General features: G+C 34.7%; 1 pseudogene; it reads left to right on the top strand.

The window, feature by feature from the left end:
* The first annotated feature begins 16,181 nt into the window (after positions 1–16,181).
* Positions 16,182–17,401, top strand: LOC105178270 (zinc-finger homeodomain protein 2 pseudogene; annotated as a pseudogene).
* Positions 17,402–18,898: the final 1,497 nt, after the last annotated feature.

Consider the following 18,898-nt stretch of genomic DNA (forward strand, 5'->3'; position numbering starts at 1 on the left):
ACAATGTTTTATTACAATCAAAGGACAAGGGAGATAAGGGAAAGAACAAAGATGGGAGGAATTCACCTTTTGTTTAAGGACTTTTCTATAGGAATGGAAACAATCTCAAGATACTTTAGAAAATTAAGAAATCAGTTGTTATTGCATATCCTATGAATTAGGGGGTTTTATAAATGGATATTTATGTTTTGTGTGAAAACGGGTTTGTAAATGGAAGTTATGAAATGAATGTTTCTAATTAACAGGTTGAAAAGGATGTAGAAATGAATGTTTTTCATTTTTATTATATTGCTATCTTGCTGAGACTTTCAATTTGAGGCTGGAAAAATTCATTAACAACACAAAGCCACATTAATTAACAACTACAATTTTAGGCTTTTAGTTTTATTATTAAAATTCATTAACGAAATTCATTAATAACATAACACAGAATTCACAAAAGTTTCAAATTTGAGGCTTTTAATTTCATTATCAAAACCACAAAATACCATTGCATAATATGCATATCTAACATACACATTCCTCCATCTTATGTTTACCCATATCTAACAACATAATGTAAGTCCCTACTAATTTAGCAACCTGGAACGGTTCATCCAGAAACCACCATCTGATTATCCATCCAAAAACTGACCAATACAAATCATGATGCCACCAAGCAAACTTTAAGCCAAAATATCTTCTTTTTCAACAATTTTGCTTCAATTTTCATTACTTGAAGCTTGCAACGCAAAGCGGATATGACACATAAAGCTCTAGCACACTTAGGCGGGTCATCCTATGTAAAAAATCGACATCCTCCACTCTGTAATCGAACAAAAAATAAGTCAATATCTACAGAATTTAAACTGAACTTCAGATTCTTACCTTATAATTTGTGCAAGAATAAAACCTTCTTCCAGAATTGTCATTGGTCCAAGAGGTTCTCAATAGAGCCCTAGTGCCACAAAAGCAGTTTACCACAGTAGTGGAGTTATTGCCCGACGATAATGAAGATATTTTCACTATTTTCCTTCCCTTGCAGCTTCATTTGCAGCAAATATGAGAGAGATAGATGTTTACTTATATAGGGGTGAAAAAAAGTGGGAAGAGTGCCTCTTTTTCTGCCCACGCCAGGTGTTTAAGTTGCGCTCATTTGGACGTCGGAACCCTAAGCCGCAAATTCTCCGCCGCGTTTTTGGGCAATTTGGGTCCTTTCGATCAAAATTGCCAAAAAAATCAATACTCATAGGACTAAAATTGTCAGTCCTATACTTACTGTCCTAATTTTACCACCCCATACTTACGGAACCAATTTTATAATTTTGCAAATTAATTAAAACAAACATGTTCAGAATCTATCAAACTTTGATTTGAATCAAAATAAATAAGCCATAACTTTTGACCGACGAGGAGGGTGGCTGTTTTGGGGGTAGGGCTGACGGGGTTGCGTTGGGCTAGGGGTAGCAGTGTCTTAGATGCCGTTTTGGTGAGATGAAAACGACAAAGTTTTCTTTTTTTTTTTTGTTTTCTATTTTTCGTTTATTTTTAACCTTAATACAAAAAACAATAAAATTGCTTCTAAACATTTGTTGAATTTTTCTCTTTCTAATAACTATTTTGTCTTATTAGGTGGATAATTTTGGTATTTTATATTTGACAAAATTGGTCCCACTAGATAGGGCCCTTCTCACTTGCAGTCCCACGCTTTACGTGTTCAACACCTTTAGTCCCAAAATCCTATTTTTTTAACAGAAATGGTCCTATTCCGTTAACAACTAACGGAAACGGCACATGACAAGTCACGTGTCATTAGTCAACTGGGTCAAAATATCACTTTTGGTCCCACTAGATCGGGTCTTTCTCACTTGCAGTCTCACGTTTACGTGTTCAATACCTTTAGTCCCAAAAGCCTATTTTTTTAACAGAAATAGTCCTGTTCCATTAACAACTAACGAAAACGACATGTGAGTTGTCACGTGCCGTTAGTTAACTAGCAGCTGGTGAAAAAAATAAAGACCAAACTTGTGTTCAGTTTTTAGAGGGAAAAAAAGGCGCCAAAAAAATATTTTTTTGCTATTTATATATGTAAATAACCCACAAGCACCACACAATATTTTCATCAGTTAATCTTGAGAGCAATAGGTCAAAAGATGTCACAAATATCTCAAAATACTTCAAATATTGAATGCTATTGTAATGGTAAATTATGTGTCAAATGATGTTCTTATATATTACTAGATGACCTTTTAGTAATGGTGAATTATGTGTAAAAGGACTAATGAATATGCCTTTTTTGCCAGTAATTATAGTTTATGTTGTGTTTAAATGTGTAAGCATAAATCTTGAAAGCAATAAAAATAGAAACTAAAATTGCACAAAAGCACTAAATAGCAAAAAAAATAGAAAATATACTAAAATCCACTGATTTTGATCATTAATGAAATGTGTTGTAAAGTGCAATTTTGCATGTTTAAAATCTGTCAAATACTACCACTTTACAAATCCAAAATGTGCCAAAACACCCCCCAAAAGTCTTACAATACCTTGCAACATTTTGTTCTTTAAAACATCACACAATATTGGAAGTATTTTGAGATGTTTGTGACATCATTTAGCCTATTGCTCTCAAAATTAAGTGATGAAAAAAAGATAAAAATATTGTGTGGTTTTTGTGGGTTATTTACATATATAAATAGCAAAAAGATATTTTTTTGGTGCCTTTTTTTCACTCCAAAAACTAAATACAAGCATGGTCTTCTATTTTTTTCGCGAGCTGTCAGTTGACTCACGTGCCGTTTCCATTAGTTGTTGATGAAACAGGACCATTTCTATTAAAAAATAGAGTTTTGGGACTAAAGATGTTGAACACTTAAAGCGTGGGACTACAAGTGAGAAGAGCCTTATCTAGTGGGACCAAAAGTGATATTTTGCCCCAGTTGATAAGTCACGTGCCGTTTCCGTTAGTGTTAACGGAATAGGACCATTTCTGTTAAAAAAAATGGAGTTTTGGGACTAAATGTGTTGAACACGTAAAGTGTGGGACTGCAAGTGAGAAAGACCCTATCTAGTGGGACCAAAAGTGATATTTTGCCTTTATATTTTTATTCAAAATGAATGATTTGTTAGTAAATAAACAATAAAATTATCATACAATAATTCAACATTTGATCTAATAAAATAAACACAATATTATAAAAAATCCTATCACTATTATCCTAAATTTTATCATTTATTAATCTCTTTAAACCCATCCCAAAGAATAAATGAGGCCTTAAGAGAATAAAATGATTATGAATGCAAATTTAGTCGAGCAAATATACTATTTAACTTTAAGAAAAATATTTACAACTCTTTTAAAATACTTTTTTTATATCTATAAAATCATTAAAGTACTTTTAATCGGGAACACCCATCTTTTCGTTTTTTTTATTCATAAAAAAATGAATAGAATTAACTTTTACTTTAATTTTACACGAAGTTACCCTTAAACATCTTCTTTTATAACGAGGTTTTTATTGTTAATATTCAAATGTAAATCAATTTATGTTAATTATATATACCATTCATTTGTAGTAAAACTTTTATAAAGTTTAATCTTTGAACTTTGAGATTTTTAATGTTTTTTGTTTAGTCAATCCAATACCAAAAAGATAAATAAAACAAACAAACTTATCATTCCTAAACTATTCACCCACATCAATTACCCCCTAAAGTATTAAAACCTTCAAAAACTCTCCTAAATTTTACTTTTTAAGTTAGAAAAGTCCATTTTACCCTTACAAAAATCGTTTTGAGTACAAAAAAATAAAATATAGAGATTTTAAAATTGTCAAAATTATCATTTATCTAATTTTAATTTTACTTGTTCATCGAGCTCTTTTTATTTTATAATACTAAAGCACCTGTATCTCATTTTATTTTGATTTTACTTATTGATCAGACCAAGTTAAAAATAAATGTATATATGCATAATAGTACCGCATTTATATAATTATCATTTATATAATATATATTAATTCTATATTTTTTTATTAGTTCGTCGCCCGTTTTAGTTTTATTAATTGTATATTTGTTTCACTTGTTCATCAAACTCTTTTTAATTTCATAATCCTAAAATACTTGAAATTTATTTTATTTTAGTTTCATTTTAATTTCATAAGCCTAACATGCATGAACAAACAAGCAAGATCTCTTGCCGATTAAACAAAAAAATGAGGTAACCTTTTATTTCAGTATAGCACTTCCTTTTGCTTATATCCATTGCTACATGTGTTTGAATATTGTTTGTACATGTTTTAATCTACACATATTTACATCGAATAACCCTGGAACAATCAAGGGTATATCTCTTGATCTGATTCTTTTAAAATTTTATTGTATGTGTTCTTACACATGTTCCCCGCTGATCCACTTCCTTCAGTGTCTTGAATAATTATACTATTATCAATCTATTTTAGTATTTTTTTACATTAAATCATTAACAAATTATTTTTTAACTAAAATGAATTTTTAATAAATAAAGATTTTAAGTTAAAAGTGGAGTAATAAGCTAATGTAAATAATAGATACAAAAAATATATAATATTCCAACAACTCATATATATCTTTGAAAATAAATTGACAATATATGTGTGTATAAATATATTAACCAAAAATTGAACACTGTTGGGAAAAAAATTTAACAGATTATTTTGCCATATTGATAAAGAAAATATATCTAAAAACATATATGTAATATTACTCATTTTTGTCTAAAAAATTAAATAGTTAATAACATAAATTGAACAATTACGTATCTATTTCTTAAATGTATGTCTTTTAAAATATGTGAGAAAATATATTTAGTCGTTTTGTTTTGCGAAAAGTATTTAACTTTTGGTTAAGTCTATGTATACTGTCAATTTCTTTTCAGAAGTATATATGAGTTCGTTTGATATAATATTATATTTATTTTATATCTATTATATATATATATTAACTTATTACTCTACTTTAAGTTTAAATTATTCACTTATTAAAAAAATATAATTTGATAATAATTTTAATGTGCAAAATAATAAAATATATTTAGAATAATATAATTATTCAGAGCATGATAAGCAATTTTTTCCATCTAGGAGGGGAAGTGTTGCATTTATCAATTTAGGGGGACTAATGTTAATCAAGAATAGTTCAGAGGGGAATGTATGAATTTAACCCTTATAATTACAATTGTAACATTAAGGGGTGTATTTATAATTTATAAAAAATGAAAAGCATTTATGTATTTGGATCTTCCTTACGTGTCAAGATGCACAGTGTGCCGGATCAGGCTAATCCAACTCAAGATCGAATTGAACCAAGATAAAGAATGAGCTGGTTAGGTTCAGGCTCGCTTGGGACCGAGCTGGTCTCAGGAATCAATATGTGGGATCAGCACAACCCAGTGGCTCAAAACCACTTGGTCCTGGACAGGGCTTATTGAGCCTTTTTCTTGAAGTTTATTATATATTCTTAACGATTATTTTTTTATATATAATTTTTCGTGTGATTTAATTTATTAGTTATTTATTTCAAAAAAGACAATTATAAATTGAAGTAATTGTTATAAGAAAATCTCAATATCAATTAAAAAAAAAAAGAATTAAACATGCACATTCTGGCCTGATACGGGCCTGGTCTGTGCTTAGTCCGGACCTCAGTCGATTTGAAACCGTGGGTTGATCCTAGGTTTAAAAATTGACCCCAATTGCCATTTAGAGGTCCAGGATCACCCTAAAATCGGCCATGAACAATAGTAGGCTCAATCCTGAACCAGACTTTTTCGGGTTGGTTTGTGCTGGTATTAGACCGATCGTGCCCACTACGCACCTTGACTCACGAGGTGTCAACATAATTTTCTCTTAGCCTAATAGTTACAGTTGAGTTCTCATGACTTTATTCTAGGTCATTGGTTCAAGTTTCATTGGACCAGTATGTCTATATCTCACTTTTATTTGAATTTATTAAAATTATTTCATTATCTTTAATTAACTAATAGATTAATTGAATCATTATATTATTTAATTGCTCAATCTATACAAACATTCATACAATAATATAATTTTATATATATTTAAAAATAAAAAGAACAACCTAATTTGGGAAGACAATCTTATCCCAGAGGAGAAAATACGGACAAGTAACATTAATTAGGGTTGACGCCTGGAGAGCGTCATTCATGTCAGTAGCGGACGGTAACATTAAAAATCCTCACCACCTCCCTTAAATGCTAAGCACTACCCACAATTTCGTCTTTTTCCTAATTAAATCTCTCTTCTAAACCATTTACGTCCAACACCAAACCCCAACCCTTCCATTGTTTTCAACGCGCCGCCCTCACTCGGGAACTACACCGTTTGCCACTTCCATCACCAGTTAGACGCGTGAGCAGCACTGTATCTGTTTGCACGTAGCTGATTTTTCAATTTTATTGTACTAACTCTCGTAGTGCGTCGTCACTACATACTATGAATAATTATATTGTTATTTTTTAAAGTTTAATATAACTACACATACGTATTTATAGTTTAAAAATTATATTTATTATTTTTAATTTTATTTTTGTCTAACAAAATATATCTTTCTATTCGTAACACATAACTGAATTTGCTGATATTAATGAAAAATGAAAAAAACAACAAAAAATCATATTTACCTTCAAAGGAATCATTACCCACATTTTTCACATGCTAATATATGTGCGGAGGTATATTATCTTCTCTATAAAGATAGTTTGGTAAAAAAAATAGAATTGACCTGAAATAAGTTAATGATAAGTTAATCAAGATTCTTTTTCCTAATAAAAATAAATATGGTGAATTTTAACTAACAGAGACAAAAATAAATATCAAGGGTACTAAATATAATTTCTCAAATAAAAAAAATTAAGTGTAATTACACCAAATATCAGAGGAAGACAATGTAAATATCTTTAAAGGATATTATAAAGAAAAATAAAATATATAAATTAACACATTACGTTTTGAAATTAAAAGAAAATAAAATCAATTTAATCGTATTATTGATACAACAAAAAAATTAGTATGATAGTGTAAAAAACGTCTATTGTAAGTAAAAAAATACTTATCTTTTTATAATAGTATATTTTATATTTTCATTTATAATATCATATTGTATGAATTATACTAATTACAAAGGCTTAAGGTTGTTAAAGTAATTAATTTAATTAGGTAAACAAAATGTTAGTTGACTAATTAAATCTCTAATTTACGGATACTTATTTCATTTACTAAGTAACTTTATGTTCGTTTATATTTAAAATTAATTTATTTTAATAGTCTTGATCAACTATATGTTTTTATTTAATTAAATAAATATAATAAAAATAATAAATTATGCATACATATCGAGTGTGCTTTAATTACAAATTATTTTAAATATTGAAGAGCAATATTAATATTTTCAATTTTTTTTATTTATCATCTTATATTTTATTTTAAAGTTATCTCACTAATATAAAATATTATTTTAAAACATCTCAAAAATATAAATTTTAAATAAAAAAATGTACGTAATACGTTTTTAGTAATAACCTCATTTCCAACTTAAATGTGAAAGTTTCTTCCTGCAGTGAAAAGAGGTTAAGACAACAAACCCTTTTACCGGCTATGTCCGGTGATCGGATGTTGGACAAAAGTGAAAGAAAACCATTTTGGGGAAAACAGAGAGTCTCAATTCTCAAATTAAACTTCAATGAAGAAACGTGTCCTGTATGTAATATTCTTCGCGTCATCAATAGTGGTCAAACGTTATTACACTCATGAAATGGATTTTAATTAGGGAAAAATTCAGAGACCCTCCTGTGATAATAGGAATGTTCAAAAATCCCCCTATGAAAATTAAAGTATCAAATACACCCCCTATGATATAAAATAAAGTTCAAAAAACCCCCTCCGTACAAAAATTGGGCCACACGCGCTTTGACTGCGATTTTTTTATAAAAATATATTTTTTTTTTGACATTTTTGCCCTTCTCTCACATTTAACATATAATATTATATATATGTATTTAAGAATTAAATATTATTTTATATAATAATTATTTAATTAAAATATGATATATTTCTATTAATAATAAAATATTTTTTTATATAATAATTACTTAATTATGTATATAATAAAATATTATTTTAATTAAATTAAAATTAATTTTATATATAATTTTAAAAAAAAAAGCAGCGGCGGCGACGACGCCGCCGCTGCTGAAGAGGAGGGCCGGCGCCCTCCTCACCATGGGCGACGGCCGTCGCCCAACGCAGCAAGGGCGACGGCCGTCGCCCATCATCTGGGCGACCGCGTCGCCCTCCATTTCTGGGCGACGCCGGCCGCCCAGATCTGAGCGGCCGACGTCGCCCAAATGGGCGCCGGGGGAGGGGGAGGATAGGCGAGGGGGGAGGGAAGGGTGGGTTTGGAGGTGGAAGGGGTAGGGGAGGGGGGAAGAAGATGGAGGTGGGGGTTGGGGGTTTGGGGGGTGGGAGGTGGGGGTGGGGGGAATGGGGTATAATTATTATTTTTTAATTTTTTTTATAAATTATAATTATATGCATTATAAATATATGTTAAAAATTATAAATTAAAATAATTATATATTAATAAGCCTAGTTGACCGGTTTGACTAGAAGGGTATTTTAGTCATTGTTTCTAAAAAAATAGATTCAAATTGACCAGGGGGCTGTGTGATTATTTATTGGTAACCTAGGGGTGATTTTTGATATTAAAAATTTAATAAGGGGGTTTTTGATATTTTGTTATATCACAGGGGGGCAAAATGGATTTAACCCATTTTAATTATTATCACGATATTTTATAAGATAAAATGTATGTCAGACTTGTGTGATGATACCTATCTGGTTAGTCTTTAACTCTTTGGTGATAGCAAATTAATTATAGAGATCACGATCGTCATAGATATAGGGCAGGCACAATCATGATTACCATCAGGTTTACGGGGTGTCACCCTGCTCTCTTATTTTTTTAAACAAAAAAAAGACATATATATAATTGATTTGGGTTGAAATCCACGCAATCTCTCGAAGCAAATGGAATGATCTTTCGAGCTTGCTACCTCTCCTAAATAAATATTAAGGACCCTGAAAAAGATAAACAAATCATTAGGCTTGTTGGGGTGGCCCCCCAACTGAGACCCTCCTATGCTTAAGTCATATTTGGTATCGAGGTTGTTAATAAGTAAGTCACTTGGATACAAGTGAGTTCAAGCAACCTGAAGTATAGTGTTGAGCATGATTAATGTCCTACCATAAATGTACTGACTTGGAGTATTTATGTGTATGAAGGGGTCCGGTTGGCCAATAGTTGTCCGCCACATGTGTCGGGTAATTGGTCCAGGTCGTGAATCCCCACCCTAGTAGCGACCCGAACGCATAAAAAAGATTGCAAATTTGAACTCCTTCAAGGGTAAAATAGTTTTTTTAAAACAAAATTAGGGTTATACCCATCATTATTTCCCTACTTCTTCTTAGTGTGTCCAGCATGCTAAGAGAAGTTGAACAGTCACTCAATCTGAGCCTTTGGATTCTCCTGTTGTCCTTAGCATATAACTCTCGATTTTGACGCACTTTTCCATGGTCTAACACTTATAAATATGGGAGGATTTGACTTCAGCCCTGCTACTCATCTGCGATCTGCTTCTTCTAAGTGCGATCTACTACCTCTAAATGCGATCTTCTTGTTTTCTGGTACCTTCACTCCCAGATACTTCTTCCTGACCTCCCTTTTTCTTTTATTTATGTTTTCGAGTTGTAGTTCAAGTTCAGAGTCTAGCTCCAACTCCACCTCCACCAGTTCGTCGGCGACCTCAAGTCAGCCTTTGGCTCATAATATTCAAATCGGTCCTTCTTATAGGATAGATGTAGTTGCTGACGTAGAAATTGTAGCCCTCAATCTCACCCTCAAGAAATGAGAAACAATGATGGCCGATGAACCCAGGCTTGGTATTCTAAGTACTCTACATATGTTGTTGCAACGATTAGGAAAGAATACCATATCCCTCAGAATTTTGAAATTATTCTTCCTTTCTCTTTCGACCGGACGCACTGACCTCCTCTAGGTTGTTGTCCCATTTTTTAAGTTCATCTTGATGCAGGCTTGCACATTTCTCTTCCCCCACCTGTTGCTCGTATATTATCTAGGTTAGAAATATGCCTATGCAATTAGCTCCAAACTCTATTCACCATATACTTGTATATATCATAGTCATGCATCAACTAGGGCTTGAACCTGACTTTGATAACTTTTGCCCTTTACAAATTCACGACCTTGAAAAGGTCTAGGGATCAAAGTTTTTTCAATCTCTCCTCTAAACCCCACTATGCGTTCATAGCTATTTAAAATCAAATTTAGGTCCTTAGAAGGACAATATTTTTTTATTAGTTCCCCTAATAATCAAACTTAGCATTTTCCTTGTGAATGGTGTATCTCAAAGCCTGAATCCAAAATTCATGGGGGTAGGGGAGTTGGATGACGACCTGTTTAGCAGACCCACCCAAAACTGATATAAAGCTAAACGGCTCTTGAAGGGAGCGCTTTGAAGTTGGCCGGTCTCAGTCCAGCACCCCTTCAAGTCCAGGGTTCTTAAGGTGATGAGTCTTCTCCCTTATTCCAACTGTGTTGCTTCCATATATTGGTGTATTTAAATAACTTTCTTTTGCAGACCATATCATAATGGATGCTCGAATTGCGAACAGACTTCGTGTGAGAAGAGCTAAACGACCGGCCCTCGTTCCTGAAACAGATTCCCTGCATCCCCCTTCTACTCGTGCTGAAGATATTCTTGGATCTCAAGGAGATCACGCTTCAATTGCCCCAGGAGGCTAGCCCATATATCAATCCCATAGTCCGAACCTTCGAGATCCTATTGATGTCACCAGCGAAGATACTAATTCTGCAATTGGAAACCAAGCTCCTTTAGTTGTTGACGAACCTAACAAAGAATCTGAATCTGAGCCAACCAGAAGAAAATCCAAGGGCAAAGAGGTTGTTGAGGGCCCGAGAGAGCTGAAGAAACGTAAAAGGAAGCATAAGAGATTGTAGCCTATTCAACAGGAGTAAATCAACCTCCTCACAAAAGAAGGGTAAAGCTACTGTTGCGAGGTTGAGGAGGAAAATTTGAAGGTGGTTAAGGAGCTTATTATTTGGTGGAAGGAAGCTCAAATAGAACTTCGAATCCCCTTTTATAAATCTGCTGAGATGGAAGGTGACAAGATAATACCGGACCGGGCCATCTCAACTCTGAGCTTTGTGCTAAAGATCCACATAGGTCAAGACTCATGGGAGCTATAAGATCCAACTCTTCTACCACGCGACCAGGCTCTTTTGACTCCTTTCTCGCATATTCAGGTCGAGCACAACCTTACTCATTCCTTTTCTCATGTAACTCTTTTAGGAATAGAGCTTGTGAATTGTCCTTTATAATTTTGAGTCTTCCAATTGAATGTGTTAGGCTGCTACTTTTGGCCATCATCTTGCCTTGAAAAGCACATACTAGCAACATGAGAAGCTTGCCAGTGATAAGTTCCTTAAAGAAGAAAAGGCTAAGCTAACGATTTGTGAGAGAGAAAAGGCCGAGCTTGAAGCACAATTGCGAGATCCAACCCTCTGATTCTAATCCAAAATCACTACTGCTAAAGAATCGACGAAGGCAAAAGGCCTCTCTACGGGTCACATTGCTGGTCGAGAGGAATGGTTGGAGTAGGGTCGAATTGAGGGTTGCGAGGAATACGTTGCTTCGGACGAGTACAATCAAGAATTGGAGGGTGCTCATGCTCAAGGTCGCAACAAGTATCTGGCGTCCAATGATCATAAAAAACTTTTATCGGATACTCGCGTATAGGGCTCTAGACGCTTCCTCAACTCGCATGCTTTCCAAGTCGCTGTAGAAATCAAATTGCTAACTAACTGATGCAAGGTTTTGGATTGTTGTGTCTCCTAAGTCCAAAAATTAAAAGGCTTCTTAGAGGATTTTGACACAAACTGGCTCGACCCCACTTTAGAAAGGCAACCTCTTAGCCTTACCTGAGGAAGAACCTCCAAACGTGGAAACGATGAGTTCGACGTCTTGGTTGAATAGATTAGAAAGATGGATGGGGATGAGGATGATGCATGGATTTTAGGACTTTGACTTGTAATTTGACCCCTTTATGTAGATCGCTCTACCATTTTCCTCTTAGCATTTTTGTGATGTGGATGACCCTCGATTTCTAACTGACTTGTACTTGAAACAATTCATCCATATAATGACAACTTTATTAATGCAAAATTTGTTACATGTCTACTAACTCGGGTAATTCCACAGAATAAATAGAATTAATTCTGAATTAATGTGGGAGTGATATTTCCTTAGACGATCTTTTTTAGATCAAAATAATTAGGTCGTCTTTTTCGGACTTGCAATCTTGTCCATATACAATTTTCAAATCGTCATAATTTGGTCGTCTTTTCGAGACATAATCTTTCTCAGATCAAATAGATTCTTTAAATTGGTGACCTTTCTCAAATCAGTCTTTTTCAGACGCAATCTTTCTGAGATCAGAGATTCTTTAAATTAGCGACCTTTCTCAAGTCCATCTTTCTCAGAGATTCTTTATATTAGCAACCTTTCTCAGGTCCTTCTTTCTCAGATGCAATCTCTTAGATTAAATAATTATTTAAATTGGTGACTCTTTTTAGGTTCGTCTTTCTCAGATTAAATGGTCTTTTTCACACGCAAACTTTCCCAGGTCGTTAATCATTTACTGGAAGATAACTGTAACCCAAAAAATGTAACTTATGACGTGTGAGCTTGCAAATACAGAGAGTATGATCGCTTTTTTCAGGCTTCCTTATATATACGCCATAATCAGACGCAAATTGATCTTTTTCATATCAATTTATGAGGGATCTCCCTCAGATCATTACAAAAGTCAACATCTAATCATCTATCTTTAACGCTAGCAAAAATCTTGGTACCTGCAAAAACTAACACTCCATTTAAAAACAGTTGAAATATAAAACTCACATACCTAGACTTTGGAGCCCACGTCTTCTTCACCAAATAACCCCTTCTACAAGAGCATTACCAAGTTGTCCTTCTCCCCTCTCTCTTTCTTGCTTAAGTCTCTCATTACTTTGCGATCAGCATCTCGCGCTGTTAGGGGATTTTCGACCCTTACTCCATTTTGGCTTCAAAATGATTTCCTTGAAGTATCCCTGTCGAATCAACATTTCAATTTCATCCTTCAATTGATAATAATCATTAGTGTCATGCCCCTTGTCCATGTGGAACTTACATTACTTCTTGGATTCTTTTTTTGCAGGGATTCCTCTAGTCCTACTCTGCCACTGTAGTAGGTCGTCTTTCTCAACTATCATCATGGCTCTAGCTCTAGTAGTACCCAACGGTGTATACTTGTGATACTTTGACTGGAACGACCTCTCCTCTTCTTTCTCAGCTCAATTTCGCATATCACGATCTCGATCGCGACCACACTCTCGACCTCCAATCCATTTCCCATCCTTCATCTATTCATCTCCTCCTCATCGATATATTTTCGAGCTAATTGTATTAATTATTCCACATCTTCAGGAAGATCCCTTGCTAATGCTACATAAAGGGTCCCTTTTTCAATCCATGAATCAATATGCTTATCATCATGTCAACCCTTAGGTTGTGAACATCAAGAGTCTCGTTGTTAAACCTTCCAATGAAACTCATGTAGGTCGCTGATCTCTTCGCCTTCCTTTTTCTTGCAAAGTAAAATGCGAATTTCTGAATTAACTGTCCGTCTAATTCAATGGTTCCACTTGGCAAACTGGTGAACCACTCCTATGCCTTTCCTGTCAAAGTTGTGACAAACAATTTTGCGTTAATCGAATCAGTTTGTCCGTATAAGTTTATTACCAATTCGAAAGCGGACACGTGTTCCTCTAAATCCTTTGATCCATCGTATTTAGGTAGATTGGGTAGCAAAAAACTTGAGTCCACGACTTCAATTAGAATTTGTTGGCAAACGATAAGCTTTTATTCTGCGCCACCAGCTCACCTCGTCTCTTTAGGTCATCTATCTGTTGCCTCAATCTTTCTATCTACTTCCCTATGTTTTTCACTTCTACTCTCGATATTGTTGGTTCCCTTCTTTTCCCCCTCTTGCTGAATGTCATGTTCGATACATCTTTCTCATGACTAACTTCTAGTATTGGCTCTATATTCTGTTCTGTACAACTCATCATCTCCTTGTATTCACCTGCCGCCATCTTTCCTTTATCCTTGAACAACATTTTCTTTACTAGTTCTTTAGCTACAGGGGCCACTGTTCTCCTTTCATACTCCACCATGACATCCTACTAGCAATATTTATCATTCGTTTCAATTCTTCGTGCGTTAACTGTAACACTCTCTCTTCCTGTCGTAGAGGGGTTTGCTCCACTTGTTCCTGCCTTGATGGTTCTGCTATGGTAGATTCCCCCTCTGAGTCTTTTGACCACCTTGAGATCAAGTAAAAAATATTCTTTCCTCAGGTTCCCACAGACAGCGCCATAATTGATCTGGGTCAGAATCCACGCAACCTCCCTAGACAGATGAAATGGTCTTCTAGATTGTTCGAGCTTGCTACCTCTCCTAGACAATGTTAAGGGCCCTGAGAAAGAGAAATAAATCATTAGGCTTGCTGGGGTAGCCCTCAGCTAAGACCCTCCGATGCTTAAGTCAGTCTTTGGTATCGAGATCGTTAATAAGTAAGTCGCTTGGTTACAAGCGAGCTCAAGTGACCTGAAGTATAGTATTGAGCATAGTTAATGTCCTACCATAAATGCATTGACTATGGAGTATTTATAGTGTATGAGGGGGTCCCGTTGGCCAAAAGTTGTATGCCACGTGTGTCAGATCATTGGTTCGGATCGCGGACGACCCGACTAGCCACCCGAACCCATAAAAAAAACACGGATCTTCCTGGTAGAGTTGCAAATTTGAACTCCTTCAAAGGCAAAATAGTCTTTTTTTAGATAAAATTAGGATTATACCCATCAATATATATTCTATAGTCTTTTATCTTTACATAACTTTTATTAGTTAAGCAATTATTGAAATTAATTGATCCAAAGATTTTAATACTCAAATCTTTTAAAAATTAATTTAAGGGGAAAAAAAAGTTGAAGAATGTAATATATAGCATTTTCGTATATATAAATATTTATCAATTTTTTTGCCATAAAATAAGTCAAATCGAACATTTAAAGGTTGCAACTTTTTCTTTTAAACAACTTAAATTATGTTAAATTTAATCAAAAGTTGGAAGCTCATTTTTACCAACTTTTACAACATATTAGTAAATTGAAAATACTATGCTTTTTTACAGACACACCAATTTTAATTTTAAAAAAACATAGAATTTTTTTACAAACAACTAGCCCCATTACTCGGCTATCACTAGCTAGTTAGCATAAGTTACATAATAACATGTAACTGCGAATTAATTATCTATTATTGTCAAATATTTTGATTAAATTCTAATTATCATTAAAAAGGGTAAGACTTGAAAGCATAACATCTAACTAAAGAGAAATATGGTTTCCTCCTATGATTAATTATCATAGTTAAAACTAAAATATTATTGTGAATACTAATAACCATGTACAATTGGACAATGGCTATTAACTATTATTTTTGCAAATGAGGTCAAAACATTAACCACAACTTAAAATTATAAAAAATATTGATTAATTGTGATAAAAAATTATGTTTTCACACTAGTATTATTTGAACTTCGTAGATAGAATTGACTTGTTATAGTTTTTAAGTCACATTGATTTTTTTTTTTTGATTTTACGCAATGAACTATTATTAATTAAAATAACTCGATTACAATTATACTTGTCAAATATCAATAACTAATAAAGATAATTACAATAATATACTATGATCAATAATATTAAATAAATAAAATTTAAATAATATTTATTATACAATAAAATAATATTTTACTAATGGAATTCGAACATATGATTTGTAATTATACATGGCAAGGAACTTGGTAGCTATAGTTGCAAACAAATTAGACATACATTCTTCTTAGAAGTAGTGGGCCATAAAAATCCCTTTACACTATCTTCATATTACATTATCTTATCTTCTTCACTTCTATTAATTCAAATATTTGCCTAAGGCTAAAACAAGAAGAAGAGTTAGAACCTGTACTCTGGGTTGCCGGTAACTCTAATCCTAGCTAGGGTTTAGCAATGCATGTGTACAATCTAAAACACTGTTACTATATATATATAGGGGATAGATATGATAATTAAGTAGCTGAATTTAATCTAAAAAGGGATGGAGTATGAGGATCAAGAAGAGGAGCAAGAGGGAGAGGTTGGGTTGGGACCGAGTTACGATGACTCACTCGGGAATTCTAACTCGACCCGGGACCCGACTAAAATGCCGAGCCCGGTGGAGGGGGGGGCGCCGCCGCTGATGAAGCCCAGATACAAGGAGTGTTTGAAGAACCACGCGGTGGGTATCGGGGGGCACGCCGTGGACGGCTGTGGGGAGTTCATGCCGGCGGGGGAGGAGGGCACTCTGGAATCCCTCAGGTGCGCCGCCTGCAATTGCCACCGCAACTTCCACCGGAGGGAAAATGAGGGCGGCGGCGGGGGGTTTGTTTTCCACCAGCGTCCGCACCAGCAGCAGCTGCTCTTGGCGCACCACCCACACGGGCATTTCGGGTACCGCAGCCCCAGTGGGTACCTCCACGTTGCTCCGCCCCAGCAGCAGCAGAGGGCGGCGCCGCTGGCTCTGCCTTCCAGCTCCGGCGGCGGAGGAGGCGGCGCCGGGAGTGGGTCGAGAGATGAGATGGAGGACTATTATTCGAACCCCAGCAGCAGCGGTGGGAAGAAGAGGTTCAGAACGAAGTTCACGCAAGAACAGAAGGATAAAATGCTGAACTTAGCGGAGCGTTTGGATTGGAAAATTCAGAAGCAGGATGAGGAACTGGTGCAGCAGTTCTGCAGCGAAGTGGGTGTGAAGAGGCATGTGCTCAAAGTCTGGATGCACAATAACAAGCACACGCTTGGTAAGAAAACCTAAGAGGATTGAAAATTGAAATAGAGCAGCCAGCAGATCAAAAACGGGAAGTTCAAATGGGGATATTGGAGGGAAATTCTTAGTATTCTATGTGGAAAATCATGTGTTTGTGTTATTATTTTATATAGTATGATTTTGCAACTTTAGAGCTAGCTAGCAACATTGCACGAGTGTGCAAGAATTAGCAGATGGGCACGAACTCAAATTTAGGATGGTGATTTGAGATTTCTGCTACCCCGGCCGGAAATTTGTTCTCATTGTTAATGTTACTGAATTCCAATCGAAGTTAAAACTAGGGTTTTTCTCCTTTTACATTCTTTGCATATGATTTTCCATTCTCCTCCTTTGCTAATTTGTTGATACTTGATATTGTTCTTTACTCTTTTTACACCTATTGGGATATGGTTTTAAGTGGATTTGCAGCAAGTGTTTGGTTTCTTGAATATAAAATATGAAGTGGGATAGATCATATATAGTTTGTGGTGGATGGGTTTTCAGGTTTTCCTCTCAATTTTCCTTTCTTTGAGATAAATTCTTCACTTTCTTGTGAGTTAGAGCCATTAAATTCTGTTAGTTTAGAGCATTCATCACTCTCCCAAACTGCCTTTTTGTTTTCATTGTGCAGAAAACTTGCAGAGCCTTCTGTTGCTACTGTGTGTGTGTGTGTTGTGTTGGTACATTATCGAACTCTGTGCTCTTCTGATGAGAGCATTTTATGGACGGAATTGAGTAACTTCCCCACCTCTTTAATTCATCATACTGCGCTTGCCCCTTCATTCAATGTGGATAGAGGGAAATTAAGCCCATCCCTTCTCTCTCTCTCTCTCTCTCTCTCTCTCTCCGGTTGAGAGATGATGTACACGGATCACAGCCATTGCATGGGCTCAGCTCTTCTTCTCTCATCCACACTCAAGATTGTGCCAGGCTCCCAACCTTCCAATGTAAAAGTGCATTTGCACTTACATCTGCATTCAAGAAGCGTGTTTAATTCTCAACTGGAAAGTGCGTCTGACTGCAACTCCCTCAGTCACGAGTGCTCGTGTGTTCTTGCTAAATGCCTGCGACGGCGGTTCGTACGCGCGGCCATGTTTGAAGTAAATTAAATGATAGTAGTTGCTGGTGATTAATTCTCCTCGTGTTTGATTTTGTGTACTTAAATTGTATTAAGTTGCCTGATTCAATGTTAATGTGATCATGTTCTTGCAAAATACGCATGATTACGAAAACTATTTATGTCTGTAACTCAATCTACTCCATGTCTCTGATGGGTGTTGTACATGCTACACCTAGTATGGATACATTGCTCAGTTAGATGTTCAATTAGGCAAAATTTCGTTTTCTTGTCCTATATGACACAGTGGTCAACACTTTTCACTCTTCTTGAATTTTTATAAATAGTCCCAAAATTTGATGTTTTCAACACATTTAGTCCCACAACTCAATTTTTATAAAATAAATAGACTTGCAAAACCATGTATTTCATACGTGGTCGTTTTTTTTTTTATGAAAAGTGTCTTTAGGGATTAATTATCAAAGAAAATTTAGTTTTAGGACTAAAAGTATAGACCCTCCAATTATTTGGGGTGAAAGTGCAATTTTTCTCAAATATTTTTTGCCGCACTAGATATAGGGTGCAGTTCTTACCAGTATTTTAATTATTTTGATATATTTAGTCTCAATAACCACTTCCCGAAAACTAACAGCCATGTACAAAATATATGATTTCGCTGTCTTTCTTTTTTTTTTTTTTTTTTTTTTGTTTGAAAGTTGGATTGGGAGAGTAAATAAGTTGAAAATTTCAATTTTGAG

This window comes from Sesamum indicum, linkage group LG9, assembly GCF_026168435.1.
Source record: "Sesamum indicum cultivar Baizhima isolate 11 linkage group LG9, ASM2616843v1, whole genome shotgun sequence".
Lineage (NCBI taxonomy): Eukaryota > Viridiplantae > Streptophyta > Magnoliopsida > Lamiales > Pedaliaceae > Sesamum > Sesamum indicum.